Raw genomic sequence first — 20,474 nt, 5'->3', positions numbered from 1 at the left:
ATGCTTTATGTTCCTTGCATTTGGACTGATTTTTGATGTTCTGGTAGTCAAAACCATGTTTATCAGAGTCTTGAAACTTTAGGATACATGAAGAGTACTAATATATAGGAAATGTTTATAAAAAGGAGTCACATTATTATCACGCAGGAAAAGACCAAGAGCCATTATTTTCCATCATCTAAGGCTGAATCCAATGGATTAAATTTTTAATTTTTTTAATTTTTGAAAATGAATAGAATTAGCATTTCTTAGGGTCAATTTAGGCATTCCTATTTACTAAGGGGTTTATATCCCTTATTTTATTTAATCTTCATGATCACTCATTATTCTCATTTTGTATATGAGGAAATTGAGTTTCAGAGTAGTTAAATAATTTAGTCAAGGTCACACAACTATCAAGGAACAGAGTTGTGCCTTCAACAGATTTGTGCCTTTATTAGTGGATTCACTAATAAACTCTTATATTTCCAACATTAACCTTTATAGATTATACCTGCACAAAATTTTCATAAAAGAGAAAAACACATATTTGGGAGTGTAATCTTGGAATGCTTCTTGAACTAGATCTAACAGAGGTGAGTTAGGGTTGCTTCAGTACAAGTAGAGAAGGTTTTTAAAAAGAGAACAATAATCCTAGAAGCTTTCTCAGCAATAACAATAACAAAGCAAAGTTTCCCATTTTAACCTTAAAACAAGTATTCCACTTTACTTGTAAGTTTCTGTTCATACCTCAGTCAAATTAAATTGGTTTTTCCACATAGCAATTTGGAGAAATATCAGGTCCATTGGGATCAAGTGAAAAACAGATGTAAAATAATATGCATTTTTCATGTGCCCCCAAGGGTTGTGACATTTCCAATTTAGTGACACTCTGGGGTAAGGAAAACACGTCTCTGAACATGAAACCGAAGCTCTCAGTTCCACACTTTGGTTGCTGGAATGAGCTTATTTAGGTAGGTGGAGAAGTTTTCTGAATATCTTGTGTGGAAATTTGCAAAGCTTGGACCTTTTTATACAATTGATCATTTACGACAGCCAGTTATTTTCTTGCTTGGGGAACAGCTGGCTTTTAAAAATACTGCAACATTAACTCACTTACTTACCCATGCCTACCCGTACAAATAACGTTATGCTGTCAGGGAGTTCGGCGTAACAGATCCTATTTCAGCTTTTCCTCAAATACAGGTATTAATAAAACAGAATGATGCTAAGGTATCCAGATCATCTTTCCCACATAGCTGGTATAAGATTCATTCAGTCACTCATTAAAAACAAAATTACCATGTGGCCCCCGCACATGGTATCTAGACATTTTGGAGGGCAGAGGGAGATTCTGATAAAGCTTTTAATGCAAACTATTAATCTTTTAGTATTGTGTTTGTTGTCTTCTCTGTGTTTTTTGTTTGTTTGTTTACTTGTTTTAACTAAGTATTAAACACCACAGACATATTAACCCACTACTGGCCTCCGGTCCTTTGGGGGGACTCTGTACATTAGGTACTAATTGAGAATGCAGCTGTGAGTAAGAACTGAAGAGCAAGGTGTCTGAAACAATTATATACATATCCTTTCACTACTTTCATTGAGGATAATGGAAGTAATAATTACTTCTTATAATTAATACTGTCCCTGGTTCCTGCTGGGAATTATACTGTCTCTCCCCAGTCAAATGCCAGGATAACCATAACTTCTACTCTCTAGGCCTAATCAGCCATATATGATCAGCATAGTGATTGGCCACAAAGGAGTTTAAGGAAATACCACTGAGGTTCATATCTACGTGGGTAATTCTATGGCTCAGGGACAGAACTAAGTATGTCACTTGTATAATTATTTGAAGGTGACCTATTGAGAAGGAGCTGGGCTGTTGGCAAAGGGATGAAGGACTTTTATTTTTTTTCCATAGGAAAGGAATCAGTGGATAGTAATTGCCTTTCTATTCCATCTGGACATCTGAACCTACTTTGGGAGGAAACTAAATGTCCCATGTCTCTTGTACAGTAAAACAGCTTAGCATTTGCTTTTCAGCTGTCTTACTGAGCTCTCTGAAAGATGTCAATTGCTCATCAACCTAGTTGTAAGAACTGGAGTTTTGTTTTTTTTTTAAGTCACACAAAAAAATTAAATATCTACAATTTAATTATTTCTATTTATATCTTCATCTGGGTTAGGTGATATGAAGGGTCGATAGTTAATATGTTACCTAAAATTAATTTTTACCATGATATTATAAAAGAGCTATCAATTTTATTTCTGTTTTATGAATGAAGAAACAGATGTTTATTAAAGTTATGTGACTCGTTCAAAGATATTAACTTTAACTCCAAAACTTTGGTGGTCCTTATACTAAAGTTAACAGAATCTTACCAGGATTCTTATTCAATAAATGACTCCTAAACTTATTAGACATTTCATGTTGAATCTTCTCTCCTTAGCCTGCCTCTTCAGGGCATTCATAAAGTCCTCATCTGACAACGGTTCTGTCTGTTTTTCAAGGGATAACTTGAAATCCAAATATTTAGAAGAATTTGAAAGGGCTTACTTTGTCCTTTGTCTAGAACAAGAGTCAGCACCCATTTTCTGTAAAGGGCCAGAGAATAAATACTTTTGGATTTGCCTGCAAATCTTTCCTCCTCTTCTTCTCAGAGTCTGTCCTTTCAGACCCATTATGTCAGTTCATACCACAAATCCCTCAGGAACCAAGCAGAAAAAGAAAATCTCTTCTCAGGGTAATGGGAAGGGCTATATTGGTGATCATAGTGCGACTGGCTCTAGGTGGAGGGGGAAATGGGGCAGGGGATAAGGGAAATGCAGCGAATACATTAGCACTATTGAATTTTAGTTTGTCAAAAAGCAATTATAAAGTAATTTCTATATTTCTTACTATGGAGATTATAAAATGTAGGAGAGACAAAAAACTGCATGAAATCTTACTCAGATTAAGCTCTTTGAGGAGATGGTATAATGAAAAGGGTATGCGGTAGATAGGAGAGATCTAGGTTCTAGTTCTGTCTTATGCATTAAGTACCCAGCTCACCTTGGATAAGCCATTTTCTTCCCTGGACTCCAATACCCCATCTGTTAAACAATGATATTGGATCAGATGAACTCTAGTTCCTCCACAGTCTCTTTTTGTCAAAAACAGAAGAAATACAGGGGCACCTGGGTAGCTTGTGAGATCATGTCCAACTATTAATTTCAGCTCAGGTCATGATCTCAGGGTCGGTGCCAAGTGTGGAGCCTACTTAGGATTCTCTCTCCCTCTGCCCCCCTGTTCGTGCTCACACTCTCTCTCTCAAAAACAAACAAATAACAACAAAAACCAGAAGAAATAGCTTTTTTTTTCTTGTCATTTAGAATATTGGAAATCCACATAAAGAAAAAAAAAAGAATAGTATTATCAAGAAAAGTGAAACAGCAAGTTGTTGCTGAAATTCTATATATACACACTATTTTTCTTCTCAGTTGCTAAAAAATTTACAATTGTTAATGGAACAACTTGTGATGGGAGGTGAGGGATTTGCTATTATTGGAGCTATTCAAGGCAAGTCTAGACATGGCTATAATAGAGTCTGTAGAATTATGTGAACTCACCTCTGGAGAGCTCCATGCAGGATGGGTAAGATACCCTGAGGCATGTCTTCCTATCTGCCTTTTATATCTAAGAACACATTACAGTCTTCAGATTGGTGATTATCTCTCCTTTAGTAGTTTGGCTTGAAGACGGCTTTGCCATCCTTTGCTATTCAGCTTCTGAAAATAATGGCCAAATACAATAAAAAAAATTAAGTTGGTTTCAAAAAATGAGATTGAATTCTCTTCATGGTTGATACCATATCCATTTATTTGACAAGATGGTTTCCCCATTTGTTTATTTAACAGATATATCTTGGCACTTTCTCTGTCTCACAGTAGCAAAGAAGAGTGATACAGTCCCAAATCTATCATGTCAAGAAGGGCAGGGGTTTTGTCTGTCTAGTTATGTGATCTCCCCATTACAAGTTCTGATATATAGCAGGACTCAGAAAAATCTTTTGATTTTTCTTGCCTTGAAGAGTTACAAGATGGAAAAATTAGACTAATGATTGGTAATAATCCTAATGCCATGAGTTACTGTGAGATATGAGCAGTGAAAATTACATTCAAGATATAGAAAGAGTTCAGAGGAAGGGATGACTAATTCAGTTTTGACAAAGGCAATAATGAAAACTTCAAAGATGAGGTGATGATCAGAGTAGGACTTTGAACAATAAATAGGAGTTTTCCTGATGAACAAGCAGAGGGGATTGTTCTACACACATGAGACAACAGTGAGGTCAGTTAACAGGTTGCCTGATGAGGTTTGGCACAGCAGGGGCGTGAGAGTAGAAGAGGAGCATGCAAGGTGCTGGAGACACAGGTACCTGCCAGGTCTTAGACAGACTAACAGCCAGGATAAGGAGGGGGAGGACATGATGCATATTTCTGCTACAAAGATCCCACTGGCTAGAGAATGAAAGATGGACTGGTGCTAAAGCAGTAAGATTCCAGTAAGTGAGGCTGGTCCTGAAATAGCCCAAAGGAGATACAATGAGGTCCTGAATTAACACACTGGTAGTGGCAACAGAGGCAGGGGAGAGAAATGAGACAATTCATTTCAACATTTCTGAGCTTCTAGAATTATTCTGTAGGTTATATATAGATGTGAGGGGGAAGGGTGCATAAGCTCATATCTTGGTGACTTGTTAAAATTTTCCATACCCTCTATTTTCCTATATAGAATTTCAGGGGCCTCTACTTGCTGGGGAGATTTGGGGATGTTACAGCTTGTTTTAAGCATCTGCTTCTCTCAGTAACAGGGAACCATTAGAGTTTTGGGAGCAGGTAAATATGAGGATCAGAACTATATTTTCAAAAGAGAAATTAATAAAGCATTGAAATTAGTGGAGGGGTGGTGTTGGAGGTCGTCTCTTCAAGTCTGTCTCCATGAATTTAGACCAGGTTAATGGGAACCTATAAATATTTAATGTGAGGTAAAATCCAAGTTTTGTGCAAACTAATTACTTATTCAGTCATGACATATTTAAAGAATCACTAGCCTAAAAATAGGGAGCCCCAAGGCTCACTCTGCAGGGGAATGTCCTTCTATTCAACAGGTACTTAGTCCCCATCCCACTAAAAGTCAAGGATTGCTGGTGTGGGATGGACTACCTTCTACAAATTCATACAGGATTAATGCAAGAAGAGAGTAAGTTAATTTTAAATTTATGATGAAGGATAGATTACAGTGGAAATAAGGGAAGGATGTCAACAAAGATAGAAACATATTTGAACCTGTCTGCTAAACATAGAGTAGGTTAATGACATTTCCTTCTCTGGAGTGATAAACAAGAAAAAGCAAATGAGAAAAACCTATTATGCCAATTACTACTACATTCATCCAGCTCATTGATATGCATTTAAACATAGTGGAGTCAAAAGATAATTATCTAACTTATGAAAAATATTGCAGTAGGAAAGTAGGAAAGTTTAAAATCTTTCAGGAAAAATAAGGAAAACTTTAGGGAGGCTGATTTTTTTTCTGTAAAACATCAACATCTATTCTAGGATCTTATATTCTCTGTCACAGTTATACCATCCAGTCCAAGGAAATTGATTTATAATAGAAATATATTGCATCAACTTTAATGCCGATTCCTCTTAGACCGGATTGTTTGCTACCCGTAAGTCTCATAGGATTTCATTTGATGAATTTGTTGTAGGGTTTTGGAATGAAAGATACCTGGAGGTCAACAAAGAACTAGGAGTGGTGAGTCTTTGGGCTACTAAGCTATATTCTTTGGATTCAAAAGCCCTTATTAAAACAAAATAAAACAAAAGAAGAAGAAGAAGAAAATTAGTAATGATGCCTACTTTGAGTTTTGTGAGAATAAAGGAGAACACCTGGTTACTTAGTAAATAACCAAGAGGTTAGCAAGAAAGTTACCTTGTGGGCATTGAATCAATGTTGCAAAAATGCTGGCAGTAATGCTTTTAATATAAAAATTAACCGAATTCAGTGAACAAAAGAAATCCAGTTATACAAATGACAACTGTACTATAAAAATAAATATTATACTCCAAACAGATGTGAATATATGATTTTAGAATTTTTATTCACAGTTGAAAATAGAAATATTCACAAATATAGCCTAAGAGTTTAATAAGCATCAGGTTAGTCTTTTTTAGAGGCAAGTTTGTAATTGATAGAAAAGGAGTTATGAGAATTATTTAACACCACAGAAATTTCATGCATGTCTCCTAAAAAAAGTCTTCATTGGTTAGTTTAAAAGAAGGCTCTTATTCATATAGGTCCCTCCATGTTAAAATAAGTATTTGGCATCACACTCATCCTTTAGCATAGGTCTCCTCAATTCAGAGACCCTGTCTTCTCTGATGTAGTTATCTCCTGTATGTATCCCAGTGAATGAAAGTAATGTGGTAAATACTAAGATGTTGACCTCCTCTAGGAACACAAAAACATACTTTACTTTTCCACCTTGCGGAGTGTGTAGAGAGTGGGGTTATCCAGTGGGCAAATTTTGGGAAACACACACACACACACACACACACACACACACACACACACAGAAAAAAACCCCTTGTGCAGCTAGAAATATTTTGAAAACCACTACATTAAGGCAGTTAGAAATTTTTAATTTATACTTTTGGTCTCTCATTGTTTTGACAAAAATGTGCTGAATATCTAAAACATGCAAGACTTTGTACTTAACTATAAAGAATAAAAATTATCTACAGTTCTGATTTAATCATAAACAAGGCTCATGACTATTACTGCTTCTGTTACCATAACTACTACTAGTATTACCAAGATTTTTTATCATTGTATCACTCAATCTTTAAGACAGCCCTAGATATGGGTTAAGTGGATACATATCTGTTAAACCAGCAAAAGGAAACAAAATAAACATTTATGTCTTAGCCTGGGCTCTGGATAATTTTTGTTTTGTTTGTTTTGTTTTTAATTCCCATGAGAAATTGTAACTGATTCACATTTAGGGTTCAAATTGCAGAACTTCTAAAGCCTCCGAATTATAAGCTGGTAAGTCAATTAAGAGTTGTCCAGTTTGGAAACATGAGAGCAACTAACAAATCAAAAGTAAAATTTATCTAGAGGGAAATAATTTTATCTTGTTATTTCTACAGATTTTTTTTCTTTTTGACAAACGGAGCACAGTGTAAATAAAAACACACAATACAAATTATAAAACAGGAGGAAATTTTTAAAAAAGAGCAAGAGTTGACATAAATAATAAGCAGAAGAGATTATCAAATTGATTGGATGGGTAAAAGCAGAATAGAGAAAAAAAAAGAAAAAACTAAAGTGAGAATTAGGAAATACAGAGGATAGATTGAACAGAATCACAGAGAATGTAGCACAAAGATTAAATGTAGAGAGACTAAGAAAGAATGGTTAAGAGACATTCAAGACAGAAGGAGATGGTCTAACATATATTTTATTGGAATTCCAGAAGTGGGGAATAGAGAGCGGGGAGAGGTAATAGCTAAAGTGTTAATGGTGGGTCATTTTCAAAATTGCTTAAAGACATGAATTTTGACTTCTAGAAAGTCCAATAAATCATAAGTAGAATAAAAGAAATCATAACAGGGAACATTGTAGGGAAACTGAAGTATACCAAACATAAATAAAATATATTAAAAGTAATCAAGAAAAGAGTCAGATCACTTAAAATAAAATGATAGTCTTAAACTTGACTTCCCATTAACACAATGGAAGTCAGAAAAGGAAAGTGGGATCTTCAAAGCGCCCCAAGGGGAGGGGGAAATGTTCACAGGCTTAAGTATTATTCAGGAATAAGAATAAAATCAAAATTATGGGCAAACAAAAACAACATTTGCTACCTACAACACTTCAGTAAGTGCATTTCTAAAGGCTATATTTTAAATACAATTTAATGAATGCATTCTAGATGAGTAATTCCAGAAAAAATATATGAGATACAAATAGAAATTGTGAGCAAAGGAAGTCAGTAAGTGACTTAATTGAAATTGACTGTATAAAATAATAAAAAAAAATTACATTGGATGGGGACAGAAACTTAGAACCAACATACAGGAAGTGAATATCTAAAATGGAGAAGGTAGCAATAATGAGATTGAAGTATTATCACATCCTTCAATTTTTCCAGAGGATGTTGCAGCTACCAATTTATAACTTAAAATATGCGTGTTAAAAATACAAAAGTTAACTTCAAAAAGAATAGAAAAATAATTTATAGTTTTCTAACTGAGAGAAGAAATGAAATGTTATAAACAGAGTCCATCTAAAGGAAGGAGCAAAAGAGAAAAAGAAGCATAGGGAAAGCAGAACCAATAAAAAATGAAATATAATGTGGGAGCTGTAACTCCATATATACCAATAAGTGGGAAATGAGAACATAGAGTGTCTTGTGTACTTAGCTAAGGTGTTATAATAGTTTTCCATGGAAAATAGGGAGTCAATGAATCCTGCAGTTGTATCTCTTCCTATATAACCATGAGTTATTGGCGATTCTTTCTGATTCATCTGTGTATTCACATGAAGAGCCACTTGCTGTGGTGAAGTGCCTCAGTGCTACTAGAGACTTCCAATTTAAAAAGTTCTTTGAATGGTGATCAAGATACTTAGCTAGATTGACTGCTTCTTGAAGGAAAAAACAATCTTTCTTTTGGTCCTTATTTTTGAAATTGTCACCTGCAGAGTATATATAAATAAATGAGTGATCTCTTCTTCTCTCGAAGATCTTATATATTTTATACTACGGAGTAAGTAAGAATTTCTAAAGGACTTGCACCAAGATTTTGACACCAAAAATATAGAAGTGGTATTATAAATGAGAGTAATACAATAGAACTAAAGCAAATTAACTTGATTGAGCATTCACTGTATCTAAGACACTGTGTTAAACACCTAGTATGTCTTTTAATCCTGACATGTGCTTCATATGTAATATATACTTATTGGTCACATTTTATAGATGAGCAGCTATAGACCTTGAGAGACTGAATGTTTCCTTAAGGTTATACCTATGGAGTGGCTAAGCAGGAATTCAAACTCAGGCACTTTGACTTCAGAGTTTATTTTGCTATCCTTTTTCTCATGCCTTCCCAAACATACCCTTCAAGTTCAGTGAAAGTCCATTTGGCTGTTTTTATGTTGATGAAGTAAAGAATATTCAGACAATCAAAGAGAAATGGCATTTTATTTGCATAGTTGATGAGAACAACAGCAACAAAAAAATCTAAGATCTGTTTGTTTAAAATGCACATATTCTGTTGTTTACTTTAGATAGATTTGTGATTGTCATTAAAAGACAGCTCCTTTCTCTTTCAGCCCTCAGTTCTCTTTGGACGCCACTCTTTACTAGGAGATAAAAGCAATGTTAAAAAGAAGCTCCCTATGAAAGCTCAAGAGTGACATTTAATCATTTAATCAACAATTATTTATTAGCAGCCTCTTCTGTGTGTGAGGTGGTATAGGCTCTGGAGAATATAATGATAAAGCTCCTCTCCTGAGGGACTAAACTGATTGGCAGAGGAAAAGGAGGAAAGCAAGCAAGTATACTATCTGACATGGAGTCAGCACTTAGTAAAATTTGCTTGAATGAATGAATAAGGAAAAAAGTGTTAGGGATGTAATGGTTTTGAAGGAATGCCTTATCAAAAAGTACCACAAATTGGATGACTTAAAACAACAGAAATTTATTTTCTCACAGTTTCAGAGGCTAGAATCTTGAAATCAAGGTATAAGCAATGCCATCCTCCTTCTGAAGGCTCTAGGGGAGGATTGTTCTTTGTCTCTTCCTAGCTTCTGGTAGTTGCTGATAGTCCTTGGTTGGCTAATAGATGCATCCTTCCTGTCTCTTCCTCTGTCATTGTGTAATGATCTCCCTGTGTATCTGTGTTTAAATTTCTTTTGAAATGGAAGCTAGTCATTGGATTAGGTAGGACCCATTTTTAAATTGGTATGAGTTCATCTTAATTTGATTACATCTGCAAAGACTATTTGCAAATAAGATCACATTCACAGATAAAAGGCATTAGAACACGAACATATCTTTTGGGAGGACATGACTCAATCCAAAACAAGGGGCTCTGAAAAAGTTTTGTAGAGGACAAGATCTTTCCCTGACCACTTCTGTGTGTGTGTGTGTGCGCGCACGCAAGCATGCACGTGTGTCTCTCTGTGTGTGTTTATGTGTATGGGAGGGCAGGGAACAACTTCCAAGAGAAGATGCAGCTTAGCTGACATTTGAAAAATAAGGTTATCCTAGGAAATGATAAGGGGTAAGGCAGGCATTGCTGGTAGAGGGAAGCATCTGAGAAGCTATATCTAGCAATGTCACCGTGAATATTGGGCCTCAGCCCAAAGAAGTCACTAGGGTGTGAAAAGTACTAACCCACATTCTGTTGTTGTTCTTTATTGTTTCAGCTGATCCTCTTATGCCTGATTATAAATTTAGTTTTTTCACATCTAGCAATCTGTATGAGGTTTACGGTGATGTGTTGGCATGAACATGAACTTCATGTTCCAAGACCTTGGTACTCTGCCTCAAGTTCTGAGAATCAGAAATGACAATGCTTGCACCATGCTAATAATGAAGAAACTTTCATGTTCAAAGTATCGATGTAACTTTCACTTTCATTGTTACTTATTAGTAATTGGGCCAAACTAAAATGAATTGTCTTTTGGTGGTTTCAAGTGAGAAAACACTAAAAATGAATCACAAGTGCAAAATACACAAGATGAAGTACAGAATACTGCAACAACATCAAGCAACTAAGCTCCTAATATGGTTTGTAATTATAATTTTGAACAACTGTCAGCCTTCATGTATGGATTTCAAACATCTTTGACCTGAATGGTCATGCCTTTGGTTAATGAGAGATTATAAATGTTGCCATAAATTCTACATTTAAAATATATAGTTTATCTGTTCAACAATACAGATTTGGAATTGGTCAAATAAAGTATGACTAAATCTATGTTATAGAAGAGTAGTCCTCCATTAAAGAAAGTTTTAAAGGAATAGCTAATAGCAAAATATAGGTGTACAAGATGGAACTTAGGTAAATTTTACAGCTAGTCTGCACATTAGTTTCCTTGGTTATAAAAATATCATGACAAATGAAAATATTCAATTAGTATATACACGTATGGCAGAAAATATCCCACATACATGAATCTGTTTCCACCTGTGAACTCTCCTTATATAAAATTCAAATACACACATGAATACATATATTATGTATATATAAATATAATATATATACACACAGACATTTATGTATATACATGTATGTATATATCTTTCTAAAATTTTGTGAGGTTGTTTATAAATATAGCTGAATATCCTCCATTGTGGATAATCAGAACAATAGAGAGGTTGGGACTAGAAATAGAAAGAAAAAGAAGGAAAAGGAAGAGCAGATCAGGATCTGATTTCTTATACTTCTAATCTGTAAAATGGGGTAATAATGATAGAAGTTACTTTACAGGCTTGTGGAAATGATTAAATGAATTAATGTAGGAAAAATGCTAAGAATGGTACATGACACAAAGGAGGAATGTTAGACATTAGTGTTTGTTTTGATTATTATAATTTTTTTTTTTTAAATTCTGGACTGATATTGCTATATATTGTATTCTTCATATGTTCTGATGACATTTTCTCCAGAAATATTGGATCAATTTGAACTTCCATTGGCTATGTATGAGAATATTTGATAGGTGACACTCCCTTACTATTCTGTATTTTCTTATCTTTTCAATTTTATTGGTGGAAATCATATTTAATTGTTTTAATCTATATTTTTGATTATTTATCAAACTGATATACTATGTAATGTTTATTGGCAACTAATAAGTCTTGGTGTACAACTTGCTGTTCCACATCTTTGCCTGTACTTCTGTCGGAATACAAAAATTTTCTATGATTTTTAGGAACTTTTTCTCAGTCACATAAAAAATTGATTATTAAGTGTGATGAAATTTTTTTCATTATTTGAGTTTCTTTTTTATTTACAAAACTTTATTACAAAACTGAAAGATGTGCCTATATTAAACAGTAAGGTCAATCAGTATTTTCCTTTATTATTTTTTTTTTCCCTTTGGTATGATTCTTATAACTGGACCTCCTCACCCCCAATATTGTAGAGATACAATTTCTATGTATTCCAAAGTATCTGGGGGCTTAATTTTTTTTTACATGTATATTTTTATTCAAAATATATTGTGATGTGTGTTAAAATTCAAGTCAATGTTTTTCAAATTTGCATGAATCCATACATTGACAATGCTTTTCTTTCCTGATTGACTAAAAAATCTTGCCTTTATCACTTATTAGACCTCCAAATATAATTTTATTTTTAATTTTCTGTTGGATTTTATTATTATGCCAGTTCTCTACTAGTTCTCCTTATCTGTGTGCTATTTTTTTGAAGTTCCTGTAAGTTAAGTACAGAGCAGAATATATAACTCTAAAGGTTGAAGTGCAACGGAGATTATGGTAGGTTAACACTATCTCTATAATTTTTAAAAGCAGTTCACTTTATTGCAGAGACATGGTTTTTGAGGCATTTTTATGTTTTTAGCATTGCTTTGGTCTTGGTTTTATTTTTATTCCCTGAAAAGAAATATTCATCTAAGTTAGTAAATGATGATTGAGTTTTGGAAAAATAGATAGGGGCATTACACTGACTCACAGCATCTGTTATGGTATACCTCTAACTTATGTTATTCGTATTTAATGTTTTAATTGCATGGTAGAATATTTTTCTGTGTTAAATAGATATTTCATCCAAATAGAGCTTTATTTTTCTCTTCCCTCAGTAGATATTTTAAGCTGAAAAGATACTTTTACGTTTGGCTAAAGAGAGATAATTAAAACTTTCTTTAGAAAAGCAATATGGTAAGAATAATTCTGTTTTATAGACTACCAAATTATCATTTCTTATCTCAATGAATTAGTCTTAGAAGCTTTTAATCTAATTAATTCTTAACCAAGTATAACACCACAGGGTGATATTTTGTGTAACTGCCAGTGTGCATGGATTTAATTATGGATTTGCAAACAGCTTTAGATAAAATCATCTCTACCTGACCTATGCCTATTCTGGAAAGTAAGAAACATTTCAGTTAATTTAAATATATTAATCTGCGTTTGTATGTGTAGTGCATCTGTGTTCATGAACGTGTTCATGGACATTTATTTATTCTTTCTTCCATGTTTGCCTAGAGCTCCTGATACATTTTTCAGTATGGTATCAATAAATCTATGTGTCAATAAATCTATGTGCCTGGAAAATAAGAGACCTGATCTCCATTTTAGCTACTCTCTTTCTCTGGGATTTATTTTCTTGAAATGTAAGAAGACTGGATATCTAGAACTCCAAACTCTAACATACTGTGATTCTAAATTTAATAATGGTGAAATTTATTTCAGAAACCAAATAATTGTTACATTCTAGACTGTTTATGTCTTTCATATCTGGATCTGAGTTCTAGAACTCTTGAACAAAGTTTGTCTTGGTCATTTGCCTTTCCAGATATTAAGTCTAGAAATGTGAGTTGGGACTTTTGGTAAGCGGACACAAAATATTAAGTGACTCTGAATATATATATATTCAAAATGTATGTGCACCTTACTATAAGATTAGAAAGAAATTTTTAAAATTTGGAAATGCAAAAACATCCATTTATCATTGTTACAAGCTACATATATAATACATTATAAGAAAAAAAGAACAAAAACTAAATGTTTAAAATATAGTTGCTATCACTGATTAATTGGGGATATATATACATAAAGTTCTGCTCTAAATTAAAAAGGACAGTGTCTTCTACATAAAATTATTATAGGCGTTGAATAAAACAGCATATATAAAGTTTCTAAGTATGGATTTTGGCACAGAATAATAGTACTTCTTACTTTATTATTTATCTCTGCAACATCTTATTATAGAAAATGTTAAAAGCATACAAAATAGACCTAAGAGAATAGTGACCCCATGTGTCCATCATTCAGCTTCAACATGTATCAGGTTGTTTTGTCCCTCACCCAATGAGTATTATCTTGAAGCAAGTAGCAAACATCATAAAAATTTATCTGTAAACATTTAAGTATGTTTCCTTTTGTATAAAAACAACCCAAATAATATCATCACATTCAGTTAGCAATAATTTATTGGCAATAGATCACTCAAGTTTAAACACAGTTTTCCACACTAGAGGAAAAAGTAAAAATGGAAGGGAAGATGATCATAAATCCCTGTTTGTTTTCATATTATGTGTATGAATATATATATATTTTTTTCTTTCTGTTTTATTATATTTTTGAAAGGGATGTTGTACCTGAATCTCAGAGCACAGGTCATTAATGAACCTAGAGCTAGAGGGATGTAAGATGGTGGAGGAGTAGGGTGACCCTAAGCCTGATTCCTCATTCAAACACAGATAGATAAATATAAAATCATTCCAAACACCTAAGAAATCAATTAGAAGTCTTAGAGAACAAAGCTACACATCTAATGAGCCTAGAGCTTAAATACTTCCTGACTCTTAGGTCAGTCTCCTCCCTATTCTACTCTAATATGTATATTTTAAGAACTGATAAATTTCCCACTGTAAATAAATATAGTTGATTCTACTATTTGTGGTAGTTATGTTCTGTAAAATAGCCATGAACACTGAATTAGTGAATCCTGAACGTTGTTCCTGGAGGAAATACAGGGTTAGGTGCCTGCAAGCTTCTGTTTACATTTGTTGTCAACCAATTAATACATAACTTTGTTTTATGTGTGTTTCTGTTTAAAGACATTGTACTTAATATACACTGCAGATTCAATTAACATTGACCTCATGGCCAATAGCACTAAAACTGATGCTGAACAAGGCTTCTTGGATACATGCATTTTGTCCACAAAGTAAATCACAGCCTTCTTACACTTAGGAACACTACACAGCACTTTAGCACTGCCCTCAGGGCCCATTTTAGACAGTGAAATTACCACAAAAAGTACTAACGTGAAAAAAAAAGGCAGTAAATATACTGGGGAGAGGGGGGACAATAGTTACAGTCCAAGTCCTGAAAAAGAAAGCAGAGCATTACTTTGTTTGACCTCAGGTGGGAACTTGCATGTAATATAACTCAAATTTTTCACCCTTCTACACATATATGAGAAAAATCATGAAAGCCCATAAGTGTTGATTTTGGGGCTACAGATAAATTTTAGTAAGTAGAATTTGCAAATATCAAATCTATGAATAATGAAGATTGGTTGTACTTGCATTTATATACATGTATACATTTAGAACTTGAAAATTAACCTGGGGGAATAATTATAAAGAATATCAGGTTATAGAGTTTATGGGGCAAAGAAGGGGACAAAGTTTATGGCAGAGCAGTAGCAAGTAAGTTTTCAATATAGAATTCGATGAAATTAAGTAAGTTGAAATAAAACACATCCAGAACTTTTGAGTAGCATTCCTGAGTCTGTTGATGAGGAAGGAGCTGGGGTGTCCATACCATGATGTGATGAAAAAAGAGATTCCAAAACTCTGCTACTGTTGCTGCGTTCTGACCTATGCTGGCGTATATTAATCCCTGAAGAGATATTACTCTATAACACTGTGGCTTACACACCAAAATTAGTCCTTCACTTCTGACAAACTAATATTTTGTGACTATTCAGAGTTCACTATCTTGACTATCCAAGTTTTTTTATTCTTCAGATCATAGTGAACACATAATTTTCAATGAGACCAAGAGGATTTGCATGATAATTCAAGAACGGCTTAGCAGTCAACAAATAGTAGGGGAGAAAAACAGTTAAGACAATAAAGATTCTTTTTTCCATGAAAATATTATATCTTCACATATATAACTGAGGATTAAAATGAAATAACCCTTAAATAAGACGGACTAACTTCTGACAGCTAACTTCTAGACCCCTCAGTGGCAAAGCCAAACTCGAAGTAACAGTGGCCTTTGGACATAAGGTCCATGGATATAATTCATGGGCTTTCTTTATCTTTCATAAAGTTATCTGGGAGAAAAAGCAGTGGTCATGCAAACTGCCCCAGGTCTTAAACAAAACTAACATTTGAAGAGAGCAAAATTTTTAGTCTGAAAATAGGAAACATGAAGGAAATGACCATTAGATTGATTAATTCCAAAGGATTTAGCACGTTTCTTTTCCATAGGGTGACAAACAACTTGAAAATGTTGAGGATGTCTTTCCTGGAGCTTTACAAAGGCACTTTGCTTCACTAATCTAATTCTTTGGTGGAGCCATTAATTTTGCCTCAAAGAAAAAGGGATATTTTAGCTCATAAGAAACTCCACAGTCACAAAGCAGAGACTTGATGTGATTAAAACAAGCTTTTTCCATGATAGGCTCAGCTGAGGAATTTGGATAAATGCTAATTCTGTGATTTTCATATTTCAGTGATTTGGCGCTCTTATCAGTTTCCATTATGCTAACTTTTTTTCATGAAAATGAAAAGAAAATGAGGGATTGCAGTTCAAGTTTCCTCTTAATGTGATGGCTGCCTTCTGTGAGAGTCATCAGGAAGTCAGCTCACTCAAATTTTGAAAACTGACTAGAATCCATAATTTTGGATGTCTGAAGCCTGTACTCTCCTAAAGACCTGTGAATAGTCCTTGGCTTTCACACAGTCAACGGGATTCCCTGTGCTTCTGTTCTTCATCCTTAAAACACTCCCAATAGAAAGCTAGTGAGTTGCCCAGGTCATTTATGGTGGGCAGAAAAACTTGTTTCTAGAATATTCTGAATATTTAAGAAAATGGAACTATCTCCATATGATGGTATTAGGAGGTGGACCCTTTGAGAGATAGTTAGGTTTGGATGAGGTTATGAGATGAGAATCCCCATGATGGGATTAATTTCCTTACTAAAAAAAGGAAGAGATACCAGAGCTGCTTCTGCCACAAGTAGACATGGCAAGAAGGTGGCCATCTGAAAGCCAGGAAGAGATCCCTCACCAAGAACCAAATCTGTTGGCGCTTTGATTTTGGGCTTCTTAACGCCTCTTAGAACAGGGAGAAATAAATGTGTGTTGTTTAAGCCACCTAGTTGATGGTAATTTTTTAGAGCAGACAGAGCTATGACAAACAGCAATAAAAATAACCAATAACAAAACAACAGTAATTATAATGTATCTCATATACCATTTAGGAGAATTCTTTCTCTGTTGACCCCACCACCCAAGTTATTGAATTGAGCCTCTTCCCATTTCACAGATCATGGGAAACCAAGTATTCTCTCCCAAAGTCTGCTCAACTTCTCTGTTGTTTCATCTTCATGGACTCTCTGCTCCCTGGGCTCTTATTTCCATACACCATCTCTTTGATACTATTCCTTATCCTTGACATGCAACTTTGCATTCCTTTGCATATAAAACAGAAACACAAATCCACTTGAGTAAAACATTTGTGGGCACAACTGAGTTTGCTGAAGTTTTTTGTTGCTGTTTTGTTTGTTTGTTTGTTTTTGAGGGAGGGGAATGCTGAAATAGGAATAATGGGGAAGCAATGCAAGCAATATTAAAATCCATTTTAAATAGATTATTTCTAAATTTTTTGTGTGTGAAAACCAAAAAGTTTTACTGTTTACATTAGTTTTCTATGGCTGTTAAAACAAAATACCACAAACTTTTAGTGGCTTAAAACAATGGATATGTATTATCTCATGGTTCTAGAAGCTAGAAATCCTAAATTAGTATCACTGAGCCAAAATCAAGGTATCAACAGGACCGCGTTCCCTCAGTAAATTCTCTGGGTTGAATCCATTCCTTGCCTCTCTCAGCTTCTGCTGGCTGCTGACATTCCTTTGCTTATGGCTACATCACTCCAACTCGGCTTCTATTTTTATATTACATCTTCATCTCTGTGTGTCCAATTTCCCTCTGCCTCTGTCTTATAAGGACATTTGTGATGGCATTAGGGCCTAGGCAAATAATCCAGGATAGAGGTGCCTGGGTGGCTCAGTCGTTAAGCGTCTGCCTTCGGCTCAAGTCTTGATCCCAGGGTCCTGGGATCGAGCCCCGCATCAGGCTCCCTGCTCAGGAGGGAAGACTGCTTCTCCCTCTCTCACTCTTCCTGCTTGTGTCCCCTCTCTCACTGTCTCTCTCTGTCAAATAAATAAATAAAATCTTTTAAAAAAATAATAACCAGGATAATCTCCCCATGCCAAGATCCTCAATTTAATCACATCTGCAAAGACACTTTTTTTTTTCCCTTTCCCTGTAGGGTACCATTTACAGCTTCCAGAGATTTGGAGCAGATATCTTTGGGTGGTCGTTATTTATCATACAGTGTTCTCACCTAATTCCAGCCTATCTCCATTTGGTTACTTCCTCTTCTCTCTCTCTTCCCCCTCTTCTGTTTTAGTAACCTCTGCCTTCTAAGGAGAGCTAAACTCTTCTCCCTGTATTACATGAAACAAGTTGTTTCAACAACTCATCTGTTGCATACTTATGAAGGTACTCCAGACAAAAACAAAACAAAAAATATAGGAATAATAAACAAAAACCTATTTAACAGGAACCATGATTGCTACAAAGTGAGAATTTATTTTCCAATTATTACAAAAGATTTGTTTCATTTTACTTATATTATCTCTCAAAATCTCATGACAATTTAAAAATAACTGTAAATATCTTAATATTCTTGTGACAATAACTTTTTTAAGATTTATTTATTTGGGGGGTATGCAGAGAGAGAGGGAGAGAGAATCTCAAGCATACTCCATGCTGAGCCCTGATGAGCAGCTACATCCTACCACCCTGAGATCACAACCTGAACTGAAACCAAGAGTCAAACGCTTAACTGACTATGCCACCCAGACCCCCAATATTCTCCTGACAATTCTTAATGGAATATGGTTAGTTTCTGTATTTTATTTATTTTTTTATTTTTTATTTTTTAAAAGATTTTATTTATTTATTTATTCATTTGAGAGAGTGAGAATGAGAGATAGAGAGAGAGCACATGAGAGGGGGGCGGGTCAGAGGGAGAAGCAGACTCCCTGCTGAGCAGGAAGCCCGATGCAGGACTCGATCCTGGGACTCCAGGATCATGACCTGAGCCAAAGGCAGTCGCTTAACCAACTGAGCCACCCAGGTGCCCGTTTCTGTATTTTAAAGATGAGGTAAAATTGGCCTCAAAAGATAGGTGACTGTGCAAGTTTATATAGCTAGGGAGGGGAGGAGCTAGAAGTAGTACTCTCTGACCCCAAGACCTCATTCTTAATCACTAAGCTTTACTACCCCTGGAAGCTCAGCTTGCTAGTCCATAAAAAGAGATAGAAGTATCGTTAACCAAGTATTACTTGCAATGTTAAATAGAGAAGTTCAGGTGAAAATACTAAATAAATTATAAAACTTCATGCAAAAGTGACCACTGTCACCTCCGTAATTACCACCACTACTGCCACCACACTCTTGATACCACTATCACCACCACCACCAACAACATCACAGTCAACACTACCATCACCATCACCTCCACTACTACTGTCATCTCCTTTACCACAGGCTCTGTCATCATGAACACAACTACTACCACCCCCACTACGCCTCCATCAGCACTGAAATTGTCATCAGTATCACAGCTTTCATCACTCTCACGACCACTACTACTACCACTGCTAGTACCATGACTGTCAGTACCCCTGATGCTGCTACTACCATCACCTCTAGTGGTGTGCTCAACCTGGCTCACACCAGCTCATCAAATATGACTTAGGATCTCCCTTCAACTCTGCTTTCACTGATACCACATCGGTAACTCAAAATACACCATGGTAGGGGTATTTATCCCATGAAAATTAGGAAATACTACAAACCAGCGATGTTTATCTCCCAGCACACCAGGAATCCACATGCCACCAATGCCACCATACCAGTACCACCATCATTACTACCACCAGCACTTCCAGAACTACTGCCATCATATCATTCTCAGTGTTTTCAACCCACTGTAATTATTACCATCTGAAAGATGACACTTAGTTTCTTTTCCTCAGATGAATCAGCATGTCATTGTGATTATTTATGTGGTTATGCATTAGAAAATAATGTAAATTTTGGCCTTGGTACAGGAGCCTACTATGTAAGAGCATAATGGAACATGGGGTGGGAGTGGGGTGAGGGGACATCCTCCAAGCTCAACATCCTTCTTGGCTATAAAACATGCTGTGAGGTTTTGCTAGATTTATTGGACAGGCAAAGTCTATCCACACCAAATCCATTAAAACAATCCTGCTAGCACTCCATTATTGTCACATCAGTTAGGCTGCAGGTGGCTTGAAATACATTTATCTCTAGGAATAAGAGAGAGTGGTGGTAAAGCTGACATGTCTACATACCTGGGGAGGTTTGAGGCTGTGAGTAAGGAAGCTCTTCTTTTATT

The 20,474-nt window shown here is 35.1% G+C and overlaps 1 pseudogene; it reads right to left on the bottom strand.

Moving 5' to 3' along the window:
- The window catches only part of LOC114218602 (large ribosomal subunit protein eL15 pseudogene), a 72,608-nt pseudogene extending 52,595 nt beyond the window's left edge, over window positions 1–20,013 (bottom strand).
- Between the last annotated feature and the right edge of the window lie 461 nt (window positions 20,014–20,474).

The sequence above is a fragment of the Eumetopias jubatus genome, unplaced genomic scaffold, assembly GCF_037043125.1.
Source record: "Eumetopias jubatus isolate StellerSeaLion01/CBP00866 unplaced genomic scaffold, mEumJub1_p1.0 scaffold_13, whole genome shotgun sequence".
NCBI classification, from domain to species: domain Eukaryota; kingdom Metazoa; phylum Chordata; class Mammalia; order Carnivora; family Otariidae; genus Eumetopias; species Eumetopias jubatus.
This window is presented reverse-complemented; position numbering and strand designations above follow the sequence as displayed.